The sequence below is a fragment of the Mustelus asterias genome, chromosome 27, assembly GCF_964213995.1.
Source record: "Mustelus asterias chromosome 27, sMusAst1.hap1.1, whole genome shotgun sequence".
NCBI classification, from domain to species: domain Eukaryota; kingdom Metazoa; phylum Chordata; class Chondrichthyes; order Carcharhiniformes; family Triakidae; genus Mustelus; species Mustelus asterias.
The window spans coordinates 8,079,091-8,099,821 of record NC_135827.1 but is presented as its reverse complement, the minus strand read 5'-3'; the positions used below and the strand labels follow the sequence as shown (position 1 = coordinate 8,099,821).

At 46.6% G+C, this 20,731-nt stretch overlaps 1 protein-coding gene across 2 annotated transcripts in view; it reads left to right on the top strand.

Annotated features, from left to right (window-relative positions):
• LOC144479844 (uncharacterized) overlaps positions 1-20,731 on the top strand; it is a 67,016-nt gene that overhangs the window by 1,183 nt on the left and 45,102 nt on the right. The window lies entirely within an intron of this gene.

The window sequence follows — 20,731 nt, the reverse complement described above, 5'->3', positions numbered from 1 at the left end:
CCCCTTCTCCCCCCCATCTCCCGCCCTTCTCCCCCCTCTCACTCTCCACTGATTTTACAGGGTCCTGTTCCCGAATCGTTCCCCCCCCCCTCTTTACCCCCACACTTCTTCTCTCATTTTACATTGCCCATTTGCCCTCCACATCTCTTTGTTCTCATGATCAGCCTCTCGGATATTTTGCTCTCTCTCGTGCAGGCAACTGCTCAGGATCCTAAACGTCCTTCAGCACCCTTGAGGTTTATGAATTCCCCCCCATGTATATATTTCATTCATTAAATTTGTCAAGGTTACATGGCAGTTCAAATTTAGCATGAGGTCTCTGATGTGGCACTCTGATGTCCCCCTCGAGGCTTCGCAAGTACAATTATGGATTCTGGCTAGAATATTCCAGCTGTGTCGAACATGCATCCTGCAGGATTTTCACCCAGTTTCTGCCCCTGGGTCCAGGTCTTCCAGTACAAAGAATTGTCCCCGATCGGGTGTTGCAGACCGCCCCATTCCAAGGTCCAGGACTATGTGCTGAGGGACGCACTCAAGCTTGGGACTGCCGCCGCAGAGGTGCAATGGGGAAAGGTTGCTGTCCAAAACCTTCCACCAAAAGTGCAGCAATCCAGCAAGGATCTGGAAATTGTATGGAATCCTTCAGGCTGCATGACTCACACCGAATGTATACAGTGAATATTACATATCACAATTGTGATGGAGCGTCTGAAACTGCCGCATGATCTGTGTAGCAAATTTGTATTTCATTGCACTTTCTGTGAAGGGCATTTTGAAATGTTCTTTTATATTTTTGCCAAAAAGTAAAGTTATAGTTTTGCAAAAAAAAATGTTTCCAATCACTCCGTGGACTTTCATGAGGGAGACTTTCCCCATTGAGCTTTTTTGCAGTGCCTGCCCCAAGCTTTAGAGCCATCCCTCAGCACGGAGTCCTGCAGCTTGAAATGTTCCAGTCTGCAATTCTCAGAATTACTCTTCGCATTGAAAGACCAGCAAGTTTCAGTTTCTTTCACCGAATTAATGGTTTGTCAGCAGCAGTTGATGTCGGCTTGCATTCTCTAGAGCACAGAGAATGTACCTTATTACAGAGCTACACAGGATAAGCTTCAGCATAAAATAATGCATCTTATTCTGGACCTACATTGCAAAGGAGTCTTGATTTGATTTGATTCATTATTGTCACATGTATTAGTGTACAGTGAAAAGTATTGCTTCTTGCGCGCTATACAAAGCATAACGTACATAGAGAAGGAAAGGAGAGAGTACAAAATGTAGTGTTACAGTCATAGCGAGGGTGTAGAGGAAGATCATTGTTCGAGAGCTAGAATCATAGAAACCCTACAGCACAGAAAGAGGCCATTCGGCCCATCGAGTCTGCACCGACCACAATCCCACCCAGGCCCTACCCCCATATCCCTACATATTTACCCACTAATCCCTCTAACCTACGCATCTCAGGACACTAAGGGCAATTTTAGCATGGCCAATCAACCTAACCCGCACATCTTTGGACTGTGGGAGGAAACCGGAGCATCCGGAGGAAACCCACGCAGACACGAGGAGAATGTGCAAACTCCACACAGACAGTGACCCAAGCCAGGAATCGAACCCAGGTCCCTGGAGCTGTGAAGCAGCAGTGCTAACCACTGTGCTACCGTGCCGCCAAGTTTAAAAGAGTTAGAACAAAGTTTTAGTAGCATAGAACAAGATAGCATTAGAGGGTATGCTGGGCACAGCTTGCAAGAAGTCGCCACTCTCCGGCGCCATCTTGGAATCTTGGAGTCTGTGGGTAGACTTGTTTTTGGGTATATCAGTAGCATGCTGACAGCCTATGGCCAATGTTGCATATCAATATTCTGTTTTGCTGATTTCTGTTTGAATTGTCACTGCCGGATAGTTTTCTTTGTAAATTTTGGTCACATATTCAATATGAAAAGGATGTTTGTCTGATTGCTGCTCGCAGTTTGGCTTTTGGCAAGGCGTGCCTTTCAATTCAAGTGCTCAACAAATGGTGCCTCAGAAAGGCGGGTTGGCAAGTCCTTAAATTGGCTCAGGTACAGCTCACACATCAGTCTCCTTTTGATGTAATTGACATGCCGTGAGGACTCTGCTTTGCAGTTAAGTTGAAAATGCCTACAAAAGTAACTTGCCCATACATGTGCTTTTTTTGTTGAAATGTGCATGCTAAGATGTATGCTAAAAATTTCATACAGACTTTAAAATAAATAAAGAGGTCCTTGAATTTGCAACGGCAAAAACAAACGCTGAAAAGTGACATTCAGAAAAGAGAATGTCAGTATTTCCACCATTTGATCAGAGCTGAAAAGCTGCAGGGATCTCTTTGGGAGGGCAAAATGGAGGGTAGTAGAAAGAGGGGCCGGCCTAAGCGTACTTGGATGATAGAGGTCACAGAGCGGTTAAGCTACAGTGGATGTGTGAGGATTGCACAAGCCAGAGAAGTGTGACTTAGCAGGACAGCATGTTTCCTGGGGAGTAGCTACAAGCAGCAGCTACGTGCGGCCATTAAAAGTCAGCTGTAGGATGTAGTAAAGGTGTCACATGTAGGTCAGGTTGCGTAGATGTGACATGTTTCTGGAAGGGACATTGCAGAACCAGTGGGTTTTCGTAACAATCAAAGAGTTTTCATGTTCATATTTCTGGGGCTGATCAGCTGAATTGTGTTTCGCACCTTCCCATGTTGCGTCCCTGCGTTTCTAATCCAGTGCCATTGGCACATATCTGCCACACTCTACCAAGTCCCTGATGTACTTTTAGCAAGGCCCTGATAAGTGCAAGGTGCTGCAGTTTCATTAACAGTCATCGAAGTGAGAAGTTGTTAACTGATGTGGCGTTCTGTAATACAACCAGAATGGTGCTGTGTTTTATTTCTTGCCTTGAATACATTCAGTCGGGCACTGGTCGTGCTCTCGATATTTTTGGGTTCTGAATTGGGGTGGGTGTTGTGCAAATCATCCAGGGTTCGGCTATTGTCCATTGACTGCTGTCAGGACTTGGTCATGTGTGGATAGTTGGCAATAGAGCACTCTGGCTCCATTGCCAAGTCTTGTGGTTGTGCATCCCACCAGCATTTGCCGTTGAGCCTTTTCCATGCAGAGAGGCTATTTTAGATGAGGGAGCTGTGAAACCACGGCCGTGATTCTCCCATTGCGATCCGCAGCTTTTCTGGCGGGTCGCGGTGGGAGATGCACATCGCCGGCCTTGTACTGGGATTTGCGCATGCACTGGGAACGCATGCTTGTCTCTCAGAGCTGGAGAACAGTCGCCGGTCAGACCACGCTGGAAACTGGCAGGAAGGCAGATACGTCATTTAAATCTTTTAAAAATGTATTTTAAATATATTTAAAATCCAATTATCAGGTATTTTCAGGTCCCGATTGAATCTCCCACCCCACCAGGAGTACTTCATTCCGGCAGGGTTTACACCAGCTCTCCATGTTTGGGGAACGAGCGGGAGACCCCTCCAGAATGAAGGGGGGGGCAATCAGGGCCCCCAGGGGGTCAGACGGTGGGGGGGGTGGTATCTCCTGGGCATGGGTACCCTGGCAGTGCCAGCCTGTGCCCCCTAATACTGCCCAAGGGGCAAAGTGCCCATGCCCAGAGGGCACCTTGGCACTGTCCAATGGGTATCGGGCAGTGCCAAGGGGGCTGGACCTATTGTGGGCGGGTTTGGGGGGGTGGTCTGCCGGGGGGAAGAGCTTGCCTCCAAGGGGGGGTGGGGTGGGGGGAGGGGGTTTGACCCCGGGGGGGGTGGTCAGCGGAGGTTGTCTGCCGGGGTGAGGTGGGTGGGGGGATCGCCACTGCTGGGTGCGGGGGCTGGACATCGGGGCGCCCTGGGACGGAGGGCGGGTCAGGGCTGGCCCGGGAATTGTTATGGGGGCCGCGATCGGGCCGTGGGGGCGGGGGTGGGGGGGGGCGGTTGGAGGGGCAACACTGTGGGGGACCCAGGCTGGCCAGTGATTGGGCTGGCCAGCAAACGGAGAGACTGACAGATCGGGGCCACTGCGCATGCGCAGAGCTCCAGAACTGTCAGAATCTGGCACGAATAGGCCCCCCGCCCCCACTGGGTTTTTAATGATATTCACGACTGGGACCTCTGCTGTGCGTAGAGTGCGGAGATTAGGGTGAGAAGCTGAACTGACGAAACAGTCGGGATCTAGAACAGTTTCCCCGCCAATTCAGCATTGGGAGAATCGCGGCCCACATTTCAGCATGTCATCTCCTGTTTATAAAGTTTAAAACATTGGCTTTGCTGTGTCAGATGGAGTCAGAGTCAGCACTTCAAACTAGGGAGAATTGGCTTATTGCCAGTTACTGCTCATCTAGACTGGAAACATTGGCTCTATTCCGTCCCCACAGATGCTGAGATTTTTGGTCTATTTGTGAAAGTTATCAGTCTCTATAAGGATTGTACCACAGCTATAGCCAAGTAGGGAAGTATCTTGCAAGATTAAAAGAAGGATACTGCAGATGCTGGAATCTGAAACAAAACAAAGAGTCATCCAGACTCGAAACGTTGGCTCGATGCTCTCCCCACAGCTGCTGTCAGACCTGCTGAGATTTTCCAGCAGTCTCTGTTTTTGCATAAAATATCGAATCGGTTCTCAGGGTTTTAGCCAGGTTTTACCAGTCCAAACGTCTGAAGGACAGAGTTAAGTTGATCCCTTCTTCTCTACTATTGGTGGCTGTGCCTCCATCTGCTTGCCACACAACCTTCTGGACTGCTAGGCCTAATGCTAAATCAAAACCTTGTCTCTCCTGATCACCTTATTCCTTTCAGATTCCCCTGCAGAATCTGTTCGTTTCCAAGTGTACTGGTGTGAATCTCGCCCTCCTCCTCCCCATCCAAGCCATGTATCCCCCTCTAGTACTGACCTGTGGATCAGCATGTTTAGTCATCAGGGAATAGGAGGAGGCCATTCAGCCCATTAAGTCCCTGCTGGCTGTCTGTGGAGCAAATCCAGTCAATCTCATTCTGCCACTCTAATTTCATTGTGCTGCACATTTATTCACCACAAGTGCCCAACCAATTTCCTTTTGAAAACATTGATCATCTCCACTTCCAACACCCTCATGGCTGGTGAGTTGCATTACTATCATAAATATATCTGTCAATTCTCCCCTCAAACTCCAAGAAGAACAACACCGGCTTCACTGATCTAACATAGTGCTATGTTTCCCTTATTGCTGGAACCATGCTGGTAAAATTCCATTACACACACTCAAGAAACCTCACCTTGTTGCTGAAGTATGGTGACCAGAATGGACTGCAATACTCTAATTGTGGTTTAACGAGAGCTGTTATATGTTCCACAGAACATCCCTGATTTTTTTCTCAAAATTTCTACTTATGAAGCACAAGATCTTTTTTTCATTCATGAGATGTGGGCGACACTGATTAGACCAGCATTTATTGCCCATATCTGATTGACCTTGAAGTATATGGGATGCTTTGCTGGCTGACCTATCAAATGTCCTCCCAACTTCAAAGGCTTATGCAAAAATACCCCCAGGTCCCTCTGTCCCTGCTATTATGACTGGTGAGGAAACATTTCTTTCATAAGAACTAGGAGCAGGAGTAGGCCATCTGGCCCCTCGAGCTTGCTCCGCCATTCAATAAGATCATGGCTGATCTTTTCGTCGCCTCAGCTCCACTTACCCGCTCGCTCACCATAACCCTTAATTCCTGTACTGTTCAAAAATGTATCTATCCTTGCCTTAAAAACATTCAATGAGGTAGCCTCAACTGCTTCACTGGGCAGGGAATTCCACAGATTCATTTGTGTGAAGAAGCTCCTCCTCAACTCAGTCCTAAATCTGTTCCCCCTTATTTTGAGGCCATGTTCCCTAGTTCTAGTTTCACCCACCAGTGGAAACAACTTCCCTGCTTCTATCTTATCTATTCCCTTCATAATCTTATATGTTTCTACAAGATCTCCCCTCATTCTTCTGAATTCCAATGAGCATAGCCCCAGTCTACTCAGTTTCTCCTCATAAGCCAACCCTCTCAACTCCGGAATCAACCTAGTGAATCTCCTCTGCACCCCCTCCAGTGCCAGTATATCCTTTCTCAAGTAAGGAGACCAAACTGTACACAGTACTCCTGGTGTGGCCTCATCAGCATCTTATACAGCTGCAACATAACCTTGCTGTTTTTAAACTCCATCCCTCTAGCAATGAAGGACAAAATTCCATTTGCCTTCTTAATTACCTGCTGCACCTGCAAACTAACTCCTTGTGTTTCTTGCACAAGGACACCCAGGTCCCTCTGCACAGCAACATGCTGCAATTGTCCCACTTCTCGATTTGTTTGTAACAGGGTCTTTTCTCATTGAGAAAGATGAAGTTATTCATTCAGCATCTGGACTTAAACATTTATGTGCTGATTGCAAATAGCTCAGTCCTACATGTTTTCTTGAGCTTAAACCTTTAACCTAGGATCGGATGTAAAATCATAGAATCTCTGTGGGGCGGCATGGTGGCACAGTGGTTAGCACTGCTGCCTCACAGCGCCAGGGACCCGGGTTTAATTCCCGGCTTGGGTCACTGTCTGTGTGGAATCTACGCGTTTTCCCTGAGTCTGCGTGGGTTTCCTCCGGGTGCTCCAGTTTCCTCTCGCAGTCCGAAAGACGTGCGGGTTAGGTACATTGGCCATGCTAAATTCTCCCTCAGTATACCCGAACAGGCGCCGGAGTGTGGCAACTGGGGAATTTTCACAGTAACTTCATTGCAGTGTCAGCCTACTTGCGACACTAATCAATAAAATTTAAACTACAGTGCAGAATGAGGCCATTCGGCCAATCGAGCCTGCACCCACAACAATCCCAACCAGGCCATATCCCTGCAAAACCATGTATTAACTCTGCTAATCTCCCTGACACTAAGGGGCAATTTAGCATGGCCAATCAGCCTAACCTGCAGATCATTAGACTGTGGGAGGAAATCAGGGCACCCAGAGGAAACACACGCAGACACGAGGAGAATGTGAAAACTACACACAGTCACCCAAGGCCAGAATTGAACCCGGGTCCCTGGCGCTGTGAAGCAGCAGTGCCACCGGACCGCCTATATAAAGATATAAAGATCTTTAACCCATGTCCTGACCTTCGCAGGCATATGTCACATTAGTATGATACTGTACGCTGTTTAGAACTGTGTTATTATGTCTGTATAGCCTCTCCCTGTCTCTTCTGCCAAAATACATTACCTCATACTTCCCTGAATTAAACTTGCCATCTGTCACATGTTTTCCCATTCTTTTAGCTGATCTGTATCCTGTTAAATTACTTGATATCAGACTTGCTGTTTGCCATATGTCCATTTTAATATCAGAGGCAAATTTTGTCCATTTTGATATTGCAGGCAAATTTTGTCCATTTTGATATCGTAGGCAAATTTTAAGGATTTACTGTATTTCAATATCCAGATCATTTATATACATGTCACCAAGGAGCAGTAGTCCTTGCACTGAATCTTGGGGAATACCACTGCCTATTATCTTCCTCTCTGTAAAGCAACCATTTACCACGACTGTTCTTAACCCGATATTTTATCAAAGCTAACAGCGACCCTCCTACCCATGAGCCTCAAGTTTGTTAACTAGTCTCTTATGTGATGTTTTGTCAAATACTTTCTTAAAATCCAGGGCGGCATGATGGTTAGCGCTGCTGCCTCACAGTGCCAGGGTACCCGGGTTCAATTCCCACCTCGGGTGACTGTATGGAATTTTCACATTCTCCCCGTGTCTGCATGGGTTTCCTCCTACAGTCCAAAGATATGTGGGTTAGGTTGATTGGCCGTGCTAAATTGCAACTTAGTGTCAGGGGGATTAGCAGGTTAAACGCGTGGTGTTACAGGGAAGGGGCCTGGAAGGGATTGTTTCCGTGCAAGCTCGATGGGCTGAGTGGCCTCCTTTTGTACAGTAGGGATTCTATGATTCTATCTTCACAGCAACAACTGATGATTTCATCCTGTGCCAGTCAGTCACACCCACGATCTTTGCCCAATCACTAGTTACCAGAGGGTGGGTAACGTGGTATACACACTCTACACCTGGCTAATGACTCTCCTCCTCCACACAAGGGCAATTAGAGCCACGGTAGCAATCAGGAATGGTGTGTTGCAAGTCATTGGCCTGCTGAAGCAATGGTACCACTGCTCAGACTGCCTGGGGTGGGCGGTTTTTCCCATCTTTTCTGGAGTATGTTTCCAAGCTCGTGGTGTTCTGTTGTGCAATCTGTAACCTTGCCATCAAGGCGGCACAACCCTTGCCACCAGAGACACTGAGGCTCCCTCGGGAGGAAGTGAGAAGGCAACCAAAAATCCTTCATTTCAGACGAGTTGTCCACGAGCAGATACTCACACTCCAGTTCCTCTGAGGTGTCACCCCCACATCACAGTTGCTCCTCAATTCAATTCAATCCATCTGCAATATGGACCATCACAGAGTCCTTTTGGTCAAAATGCTGGAGTAAAAATCTGTTAAGAGAAAAAATTCCATTAGACTTTCATCCAACAACATTTGCACTACTGGTGCCAATCCTACAGGTACCAACAGACTCAAGAATAGCCTCTCTGTTGTCATCAGACTTTTGAATGGTCAGATCACATATTAAGCTGATCTTTCTCTTCACCCTACCTGCAGCTGCAACACTATCCTCTCCCCTATGTACTTCACGAATGGCATGTTTTATCTAGGGTATAGTGCGCAAGAAACAATACTTTACACCGTATACCAATATATGTGACAATAATAAGTCAATCAAATTCAGGTGTCTTCAACTAAACTGGTGCGTTAATTCAGTGCTACCACAGTGGCTGGGAGAACTGGTTGACGTTCAGTGGGCTGGATGTGAGTTGTAGGTAGCTTTGCAGGACAACCTCAAGCAGCTCTGGTCTTGGCTTTGGACGGCATTGGCTTGATGCAAATGGCAGCAATCTGACTGACTGCTAAAACTAGAACATGGTGAAACTAGAACGAGGCACGGTGGCACAGGGGTGGCATGGTGGTTAGCACTGCTGCCTCGCAGCTCCAGGGACTTGGGTTTTATTCCCGACTTGGGTCACTGTCTGCGTGGAGTCTGCACATTCTCCCCATGTCTGCGTGGGTTCCCTCCGAGTGCTCCGGTTTCCTTCCACACTCCAAAGATGTGCGGGTTAGGTTGATTGTTCGTGCTAAATTAACCCTTAATGTTCCAGGATGTGATCGGTTGGAGGAATTAGCAGGGTAACTAAGTGGGGAAAAGACCTGGGTGGGATTGTTGTCGGTGCAGACTTAATGGGTCGAATGGCCTCCTTCTGCACTGTAGGGTTTCTATGATTCTATTTCTATGATTATGGATCAGTTAGCCCAATATCTGTTGTCGGGGAAATTATGAGAGTCTACAATTAAAAACTTGAAAACTTTGACATTTTCAGAGGATCAGGGAGCCAGGGTGGATTTGCAAAGGGTAGGTGATGCCTGACACATCTGACTAAACTTCCTGAAGAGGTGATTGAAGTAGTTGTACTGAAGCAATAGGGGAATGTTGAAATGGACTCCCGGAAAGAATTTGATCAATTTCCTCATAAGCAACTGTGAGCTAAAGTTACAGCTCATGGAATTGAAGGTAAATTATTGAACTGGTGAGGAAATTAGTTGATTGGCAAGGGACAGAGAGTAGGGATAATGGGCAGATCACTCTAAAAGGCAGGATGTCTCAATAGGATCTGCGATGGGGCATCAACAGTTCTGTTGGTGTCGTTCTGTATTCATGAACCAGCCATCCAGCGAAGTGAAAAGAGCAGAATACATTCTAAATAAAAACCTAAAAACTGTGGGGTTCCAAAGAAACCTGGGGGTGTCCAGGCAAACAGATTATTCAACGGTCATGCGCAGACACACAAAATAGTCCAAAAAACATTCTCATCTTTATATCGAGTGAACTAGAATAGAAAGAGATAGATGCTTTACAAAGCCTTGGCGAGACCTGGAATGCTATGGACAGTTCTCAACATCACACATGAGGAAGGATACTTTGGTCTTGGAGGGAGTATATATCTAATTTGTAAGGCTGCTGGAGCAGTCATTGTTCAATGTCAAGATTAACAATCAATTCAAGGCTTCAACTGGCACGTTGGAAATGGTTGTGATGACACCAGGAGTGGGACTTCACCGCCTCGCTCATCCCGAAACCATAAAATCCTGCCTGAGGTCAACGGACCTTTCCATGGTCCGCCCCTCGCCCGCTCCGATTCCTGTGACGGGCGGGATGGTAAAATTCTGGCCCATGATTCTGAGGGCGAATGTTCAGCACATGGGCGATAGTCAGAGAAATTCCTCGTTTAACTTGTGGCGCAGGTGGCCACATCTTCCCTGGTGGCAAAGTGGCCTAGTGGTTCGCACTGATGTCTCACAGCGCCAGGGACATGGGTTCAATTCCGACCTTGGGTGACTGCCTGTGCAGAGTTTGCAAGTTCTCTCATTGGTTTTCTCCGGGTGCTCCAGTTTCCTCCCACAGTCCAAAGATGGGTTAGGTGGATTGGCCATGCTAAGTTGCCCCTTAGTGTCCAAAGATGTGTAGGTTAGATGGATTAATCATGGTAAAATATGTGGTGTTATGGGGATAGGTGTGGGAGAGGGTTGGTGCAAACTCAATGGGCCAAATGGTCTCCTTCTACACCGTCGGAATACTATGATACTATGACCTCAAGCGGTTGTGGTGTGGGACATTGAAATCTGGGACCACACAACTCGGTCAGTTGCTCGGGTGCGGTTGGTGATGTTTGCAGTCTACTTGGAAGTCAGCCATCGAGAAGTTGGGCTGCCGTCAGTTTGCAGAGTGCGGAGTGTGGTCTGTTGGGGCTATAACATTTCAAACAAACGCATGGGGATTTTTCTGAGGTCCTGTGTCAATGGGATTGCATTATTAGCTGTCACTCGGCAGTGTTCTTTTAGGAGTTTCAGTCGGTTCACTGGAACCCACTCAAGCCGTGTTGGTCTCAATATTTCAGAAGTAATTCTCATGACTTTCCAGAGGTGGACATCCGCCATATTTGTGTGGCAGCTCCTGAGCCAGGTTGGGTAGCTCAGGGCAAATAAAGCAATGCATATTCATAGAAACCCTACAGTGCAGAAGGAGGCCATTCGGCCCATCGAGTCTGCATCGACCACAATCCCACCCAGACCCTACCCCCACATATTTACCCGCTAATCTACGCATCTCAGGACTCTAAGGGGCAATTTTTAACCTGGCCAATCAACCTAACCCGCACATCTTTGGACTGGCATTGTGTTGGCATTACTGCCTCAGGTGGTTACCCACCAACTTCCATATGGGATTCACTCCTGTCTTGACTCTGGCTCTGGTGTTCTGGAGGTTTGCCATTATTGGAGGGAATGCAGCCAAGACTAACCAGAAAAACACTTGGACTTGTTTTTGTTGGAATTTTGAAAGTTGAAAGGGTTTTTTTTGATTGAGTTTGCAAGATATTAAGGTGAACATATTGGGACTGATAGAAAGAAATTCCCGTTGCTTGGGGAGTCTAGAATGAGGAAGTATTGTTTAAAAATAAGAGCCAGGACTGTCAGGAATGAAATTAGGACTCTTTTCTACATGGACAGGGTAGAAGTTTGAAGGTCTCTTCTGCAAACACCAATCGATGTTGGGTCAATCATCAGTCTACTCTTGGTCAGCAACACAACAGTGGAAGCTGTTGACGACAGTGCCATCAATAAAGCAGCACTTAGTCAAACAACCTGCTCACTGACGCTCGGTTTGAGTTCCACCAGGATCACTCAGCTCCTGACCTCACTCCAGCCTTGGTCCAAACATGGACAAAAGAGCTGAACTCAAGACATGAGGTGAGAATGACTGACTGCACTTGACATCATTTGACTGAGTTTGGTAACAAGGAGTTTGCTCGGGCAAACTGAAGTCAATGGGAATCAGAGGGAAAACCCTCCACTGGCTGGAATTATACAGAGCACAAAGGAAGATAGTTGTAAATGTTGGAGGTCAATCATCTCAAACTCTGGAGATTGCTGCAGGAGTTTCTCAGGTTAGTGTCCTAGGCCCAATGCTAATACTAAATATCTTGAGATGCTTTACCAATGACCGTCCCTCCATCATGAGGTCAGAATTGGGGATGTTTGCTGATGATTGCACAATGTTCAGCACCATTCTCTTCAGGTTGTGAAGCATTGCGTCACGAAAGGCAGCAGGACCGGGACAACATTTAGGCTTGAGCAAGTAACATTCACAGCACACAAGTGCCGTTCAAACCTGTGTCTCCAGAATATTAGCCTGGACCTCTGGGTTATGAGTCCCTTCCATGTTGATCTATTTCATTGAATAGAATCTCTACAGTGCAGAAGAAGCCATTCGGCCCATTGAATCTGCACTGATTATCTTACCCAGACCCTCTCCCCAAACCTACCGCTGTAACTCCACACATTTCCCATAGCTAATCCATCTAATCTACAGATCTTTGGATGCTAAGGGGCAATTTATCATGGCTAATCCACCAAACCTGCATATCTTTGGACTGTGGGAGGAAACCGAAGCACTCGGAGGAAACCCACGCAGACACAGGGAGAGCGTGCAGACTCCACACCCAAAGCTGGAATCGAACCCGGGTCCCTGGCACTGTGAGGCAGCAGTGCTAACCACTGTGCCACCGTGTCACCCTTTGCTGTGCTTTCACTTCCAGACATGAACTGGAAGTAATAGTTCCTGCTGCACAAATGCTGCTTTCTTTTGAGAGGATTAAGCTGTCATTTTCTGGCAGGCCAGCTGTGCTTGACTGCACCCTGAAATCATTTGGATGAGGAGGGAGTACAAAGTTTGCATGTCTCAACTGTGGGGCAATTGTGATAGCTGCGATTGAAAACCAACCCATTCAATTTTTTTTGCCATTATTCTTCTTAGCTCTTACAAATTGATGACAAGAATTGGCATTCGGAAGCAATTATGTCTTCACTTGTCTACTATATAACATTGTATGTTTTCATTATTTTCTGATTTGGTTTGATTTATTATTGTCACATGTATTAGTGTGCAGTGAAAAGTATTGTTTTTTGGGCGCAATACAAACAAAGCATACTGTTCATCGAGAAGGAAAGGAGAGGGTGCAGACTGTTGTGTTACAGTGATAGCTAGGGTATCGAGAAAGATCAACTTCATATAGGGTGGGTCCATTCAAAAGTCTGATGGCAGCAGGGAAGAAGCTGTTCTTGAGTTGGTTGGTACATGTCCTCAGACTTTTGTATTTTTTTCATGACGGAAGAAGTGGAAGAGAGTGGCCTCGCTTGAGTGAGACTGGAAATTCCCACCCGAGGTCAATGGACATTTCCGTTGTCTGTCCCTCGCCCGCTCTGAATCCGTGGTGGGCGGTAGAATTCTGGCGAGTATATCTGGGGTGCATGGGGTCCTTGATTGTGCCGGCTGCTTTTCTGAGGCAGCGGGAAGAGTAGACAGAGTCAATTCTGCATGGTTCCTGAAGCTATGCAAGGTGAGTGACACCTCCCATTGCGTTACATTTGGGTTCTGTGTGGACCTTTGGGTACATTGACGTGGGGCATCAGGTTTCAATGATTGATTGTGTGAAATGTTAGAAACCACTTGGGTAAGAAATGCACCCACGGAAAAATGCTGCAGTTGTAATCTGCGTAATTCGTTCCAAACAAATATGCTTTGTCGGTTTGAAAGTGAAGCTTTCAATGCCACATCCAGTTCAGTGATTGCTCTTTAAAAGGCAGATAAGGTAACGGGGTCTCCAATTCAGCTAGAAATAGACGCTGACTGTGATGTTTAGTGGGTGGAAATGAGCATGTGAAGGGACTTTCCACACTATAGGCAACTGTGTTCATTTAGTTTAGCCGCCTTCCTGTTTTGAACTATTTCCAACTTTCAAGATATAGCTTTTCTTTTTCTGAAGGAAGTTTGGAATTTTTACTTCGTAATTTCTGAATCACTGTAATGAAAACCATTGATCTTCCATCCCAAAAACAGTCCATGGAAGCCCCGATCAATGGGATCACTTCATTAGTACAAGCAAGAGAGCGAATTGTGAAAGCAACTCCAAAAGCAGTCCAGATTATTTTTAAAAAACTGCAGTGCTCATTCATTAATCCATAGATTGAATCACACATTCTCAGCTTCTTTAGACACTATACACAACTGAGATCTCTCATTCCCATAGTACTATTATTCAAGTAAATCTCCAATGCACCATCTCCAAAGTCTTTCGCTCCCAATGTGCGGTGACCAGTGGATTTCTGTATGAATTTGTCATATATTCTGCAAACCGCTGACACTCCAACGGCACGATGGCACAGTGTTTTGCACTGCTGCCTCACAGCGCCAGGGACCCGGGTTCAATGCCGGTGACTGTCTCTGTGGAGTTTGCACATTCTCTCCGTGTCTTCGTGGGTTTCCTCCCACACTCCAAAGATGTGCAGGTTAGGTGGATTGACCATGCTACATTGTCCCTTAGTGTACCAAGATGTCTAGGCTAGATGGATGAGCCATGGTAAATGCGTGGGGTTATGGGGATAGGATGGGGGAAAGGGCCTGTGTAATGGACTCTATCAGAGAAATGGTAGCCATGACGTGGAGATGCATAGTAAGAAGTCTCACAATACCAGGTTAAAGTCCAATGGGTTTATTTGGAATCACGAGCTTTCAGAGTGCTGCCCTTCATCAGGTGAGTGGCAGCGCTCCAAAAGCTCGTGATTCCAAATGAACCTGTTGGACTTTAACCTGGTGTTGTCAGACTTCTTACTGTGTCTATCAGAGAGAGTCTGTGCAGACTCATTGGGATGAATTGCTTCCTTCTGCGCTGTAGGGATTCTACGATCTTCCCTGGCCACCATGTTTGTTTCTATTGTTCTCTTCTCTGGCACTACCCTCCTTCAATTCAAATCTGTCATCGTAATGTCTGTGCAAAAAAAACAAGCTTGACTCATTTGTCCTTGCAACTGCTGTGTCATCTCTTACTTCCTGTTCCACTCCAAAGTCCTTGGGTGTATTTTCCCCTCCAAAATGCCTGCGTACTTTTCGGGAATCCGTGATTGAATCGCTCCAATCTGCTTTCCACCTCTGCCGCAGAAGCCAGAATGACTCTTATCATAGTCAGAAAGTAAATCCTATCTGACTGACTGTGGTAAACTATCCTTACTTGACCTTCTCTACCTGTTTGCAGCCTTTGGCCCAGTCGACTGCACTAATCTCCTCAGAGGCCTCCCCTCTGTAATCCGAGCAGGTGGGATTCTCGTATTTGGTTTCATTCCTAGCTACCTGGTCATAGGAGAGAATTCCTGGTAATGGCTACTCTAATCTCTCCTGCACCCTTCCACATAGAATCCCTCAATGGCCTATCCCCAGCTGCTCCTATTTCTTATCTACTTCCTGCCCATCAGCAACAACATCATCTAAAAACGCAAAATCAGGTTTCACCTGTACACTGACGACACCAGTTTTTAACCAACCATCTTCTCTTTCAAACCTTCCCCTGCCTCCCAAGCTTTCCAACTGCTTGTCTGACATTCACAGCTGGATGAGCATAAATCGTGGGAAAGCCAAAGCCATTGTCTTCTGTCCTTGCCGCTCTCTGTGTGTCCTAACCACGAACTCCTTCACTCCTCGTAACAACCTTTAGATGCTAAACCAGACTGTTTGCAACCTTATTGTCATATCTGAACTTGAGGTTAACGTCTGACCTTTGGTTCCTTCACTAGTGTTATATAGAAATCTAAGAGGTTCACGTAAGTAAAAAAAAAATATTTGAGCATGCCTGGCCTTCCAAATGGAATTCCTCAATTTTTCAGTTTGCAACACCTATTTATGATTCCAAAGATGTGCAGGTTAGGTTGATTGGCCATGCTAAATTGACCCTTAGTGTCAAGGGGATTAGCAGGGTAAATACGTGGGGTTATGGGGATAGGGCCTGGGTGGGATCGTTGTTGGTACAGGCTCGATGGGCCAAATGGCACTGTAGGGATTCTATGATTCTATATTACTGCTAGATCTCATTAACAGCTGCTAAAAATGCCGGATCTTGATAAGCAGCCACTAATGACTAATTATTGTAATACACACATCACCTCTTTGACGTGATCGGTGAGTTCAACAGTACATCACCTCCCTGCCCTACCAGAAATTGCATTTCCTTTACCTCTGCCATGTTTACACAGGCTGTGAGCAGCCACTGTTGTCCATCTCCAGAACCCTCATGGTCACGTTTCTCATTATGCCCCTTGCATCTACCTGTGATGACTTCAGTCAGGCAAATGAGATTGGCCTGCTGGAGTATGAACTCCCTGATTGAGTTCTTTATTTGTTTGGACTAAAAGAGTTCCCTGATTGAGTCCTAATTGATGGCCCAATCAGGGAGCCTCATGTTCCCTATTTAAAGCAGGTGTGTCAGTCTCTCTGCCTGCTGAAGCAGGAAGCAGACAGGGAGCACTCTGTTGTGTAGTATGTCTTGTAAATAAAGGAACTTTTGGTGACGGGACCTTCGCCTCCGTGGATTTGTTACACTACCCCAAGTTTATTGATATATATGCTGCATTTTAATACCAATCCAACTGTCGCTTTTCTACTTGGGCCATTTATTTCTTCCACCGTATATCACCTGACTCTGCCCCAGTCTCATTTAGTCTGTTGTTGAAACCTTCGCCCATTCCTTTGGTACCTCTAGACTAGATTGTTCTGACGCAGTCTTCCGTCTCCAAAAATGTTAATGTACCTAACACTCTGCTGCTCATATCCCATTCATCAATCACCCCTATGCTTGCTGAGCTCCAGTGACTCCTGGTTAAACAACGCCTTGATTTTAAAATTCTCATCCTTGTTTTTTACATCCCTCCATGAACTCGCCCCTCCGTATCTCTACAGCCTCCTCGAGCACTGCAACTTGCTGAGATATCTGCGTTCCTCTAATTCTGGCCTCATGTTTGTCCCCAGTTTCAACTATCCAGGTTCTAAGCTCTGGATAAACTTAATCATCTCCTTTTTCTTTATTCTTTCTTTAAGAAGCTCCTTAAAACTTACCTCTTCCATCAAACATTTGATGATCATTCCCAAAATCTCCTTGTGTGACTCATGGACAAATTTGGTTTGAAAATGTTCTTGTCGAGTGCCTTGGGCTGTTTTAATACATTAAAGGTTCTATGGAAAAAATGTCATTGTTGCTATGTTTTGGACTGATGTTTTTCAAAATCACCTCAACAAATATGGCCAGCTGTATAAACACAGGTTGACTCTATTTGGAAATAAAGCTTCCTGTGTTTCTGAGTGTGGAAAATGTTTGATTGTTGCAGTATAGGACCTCAATCATTATTTGAAATATTACAATGTGGGTGTTTGAAGCAATTCCACTGCAGTTTTATCTGTTCCATCTATGCCTGTGGGATGATTATGGAAGATGTGCAAGTGCGCATGCGTGTGTGTGTCTTCACTAGGCTGCGTGACACCAAGTGTGGCACAGGGAGCCCGAGTGAAACTAAAGTCAATGGGAATCGGGGGAACACTGCACTAGTTGGAACCGTACGGAGCATAAAGCACATAGAAGCACATGGAAACCCTACAGCACAGAAAGAGGCCATTCGGCCCATCGAGTCTGCACCGACCACAATCCGACCCAGGCCCTACCCCCATACCCCTACATATTTTACCCACTAATCCCTCTAACCTACGCATCTCAGGACACTAAGGGCAATTTTAGCATGGCCAATCAATCTAACCCGCACATCTTTGGACTGTGGGAGGAAACCGGAGCACCCGGAGGAAACCCACGCAGACACGAGGAGAATGTGCAAACTCCACATAGACAGTGACCCAAGCCGGGAATCGAACCCAGGTCCCTGGAGCTGTGAAGCAGCAGTGCTAACCACTGTGCTACCGTGCCGCCCAGGAAAGGAAGATGGTTATGGTTGTTGGAGGTGCAGGAATTCCTCCGGGTACTGTCTTACGTTGAACCATCTTCAACTGATTCTTTAATAACCTTCCTCTCATCGTAAGGCCAGAGATTTAAATGTTTGCTGATGATCTGACAGTGTTCAACATCATTTACATTCACAAGTGCCAGACAATGACCATCTCCAACAGAAGTGAACCTAACCATCACCCCTTCCCATTCAATGGCATTACCATCGCTGAATCCCCTACTATCAACATCCTAGGGATGACCAGTGACCAGAAACTGAACTGGATTAGCCATTTAAATTCAGTGGCTACAAAAGCAAGCCAGAGATTGGAAGTCCTGTGGCGAGTGATTCATCTCCTGACTCCCAAAGCCTGTCCACCATCTACAAGGTACAAATTAGGGGTGTCATGGAATACTCTCCCCTTGTCTGGATGAGCACAGCTCCAACAACACTCAAGAAGCTTGATATCCTCCAGGACAAAGCAGCCCATTTAATTGGCAGCCCATTCACCAACATTCACCCCCTCTACCACTGCTGAACCGTGGCAGCAGTGTGTACCATCTACAGGATACACTGTGGGAACTCACAAAGGTTCTTAAACTGTACCTTTCCAACCCAGAACCACTAGCATCTAGGAGGACAAGGGCAGCAGATACATGGGAAAGCCACCACCTGGAAGTTTCCCTCTAAGCCACCCACCACCCTGACTTGGAAATATATCGCCGTTCCTTCATTGTCGCTAGATCAAAATTCTGGAATTCCCTCCGTAACTGTGCTGTGGGTGCATCTGCGGTAGTTATAGAACATAGAACATAGAACACAGAAAGCCACAGCACAAACAGGCCCTTCGGCCCACAAGTTGCGCCGATCATATCCCTACCTCTAGGCCTATCTATAGCCCTCAATCCCATGTACTCATCCAGAAGTCTCTTAAAAGACCCCAACGAGTTTGCCTCCACCACCACCGACGTCAGCCGATTCCACTCACCCACCACCCTCTGAGTGAAAAACTTACCCCTGACATCTCCTCTGTACCTACCCCCCAGCACCTTAAACCTGTGTCCTCTCGTAGCAACCATTTCAGCCCTTGGAAATAGCCTCTGAGAGTCTACCCTATCCAGACCTCTCAACATCTTGTAAACCTCTATCAGGTCACCTCTCATCCTTCGTCTCTCCAGGGAGAAGAGACCAAGCTCCCTCAACCTATCCTCATAAGGCATGCCCCCCAATCCAGGCAACATCCTTGTAAATCTCCTCTGCACCCTTTCAATGGCTTCAACATCTTTCCTGTAATGAGGTGACCAGAACTGCGCGCAGTACTCCAAGTGGGGTCTAACCAGGGTCCTATAAAGCTGCAGCATTATCTCCCGACTCCTAAACTCAATCCCTCGATTAATGAAGGCTAGTACTCCGTACGCCTTCTTGACCGCATCCTCCACCTGCGAGGCCGATTTAAGAGTCCTATGGACCCGGACCCCAAGGTCCTTCTGATCCTCTACACTGCTAAGAATGGTACCCTTCATATTATACTGCTGCTTCATCCCATTGGATCTGCCAAAATGGATCACTACACACTTATCCGGGTTGAAGTCCATCTGCCACTTCTCCGCCCAGTCTTGCATTCTATCTATGTCTCGCTGCAACTTCTGACATCCCTCCAAACTATCCACAACACCACCTACCTTGGTGTCGTCAGCAAACTTACCAACCCATCCCTCCACTTCCTCATCCAGGTCATTTATGAAAATGACAAACAGCAAGGGTCCCAGAACAGATCCCTGGGGCACTCCACTGGTCACTGACCTCCATGCAGAGAAAGACCCCTCCACAGCCACTCTCTGCCTTCTGCAGGCAAGCCAGTTCTGGATCCACAAGGCAACAGCCCCTTGGATCCCATGCCCTCTCACTTTCTCAAGAAGTCTTGCATGGGGGACCTTATCGAACGCCTTGCTGAAGTCCATATAGTCCATATAGACCACATAGTTCAACAAGCAGCTCACCTCTACCTTCCCAAAGGCAACTAGGGATGGAGTCAGTCAGCAAGACCCACATTTCTTGAATGAATTAGAAAAAGGATGAACCATTGGGATGGAAACATGTCATAGGTGGTTTTAAACTGCTTTCTTTTGTTTTATTTTAAACTCAAAAGGATGCACATAGCGGTGTTTAACAATGGCCACTCAGGTCTTTTATTAAGTGTGTGCACTCAAGTTCTTCACACTTCAAGATTCCAGTATGAATACACGGCTCTTTTGTTGATCTCATACCTCACACAGAATGAACGCCCAGGTTAGTCACATTTCATCGAATCAAAGAATCCCGACAGTGCAGATGGAGGCCATTCAGCCCATCGAGTATGCACAGACTCTCAAAGAGCATTGTATCCAGGCCCACCCCACCCCCGTAATCCTGCTAATCCCCCTAACCTACAAATCTTTGGACACTAAGGTCCATGGCCAATCAACCTAACCCGCAGATCTTTGGTGTTTGGGAGGAAACCGGAGCATCCGGAAGAAACCCAGGCCGACACGGGGGGAATGTGCAAACGCCATTCAGTCACCCAAGGTTGGAATTGAACTCGGGCCTCTGGCACTGTGAGGCAGCAGGGCTAACCACTGTGCCACCCCATGAATCCAGTATGAGCATTACATAATAGTGGTGTACATGGCATTTCTATGAATTCTACCTTTGACCTCTGCCTTTCATGCACACTGCTGCTAAAGCACTATATACCTTTTATTTATTCATTCATGGATTGTTGGCATCATTGGTCAGACCAGCATTTATTGCCCATCTCTCTTTGCC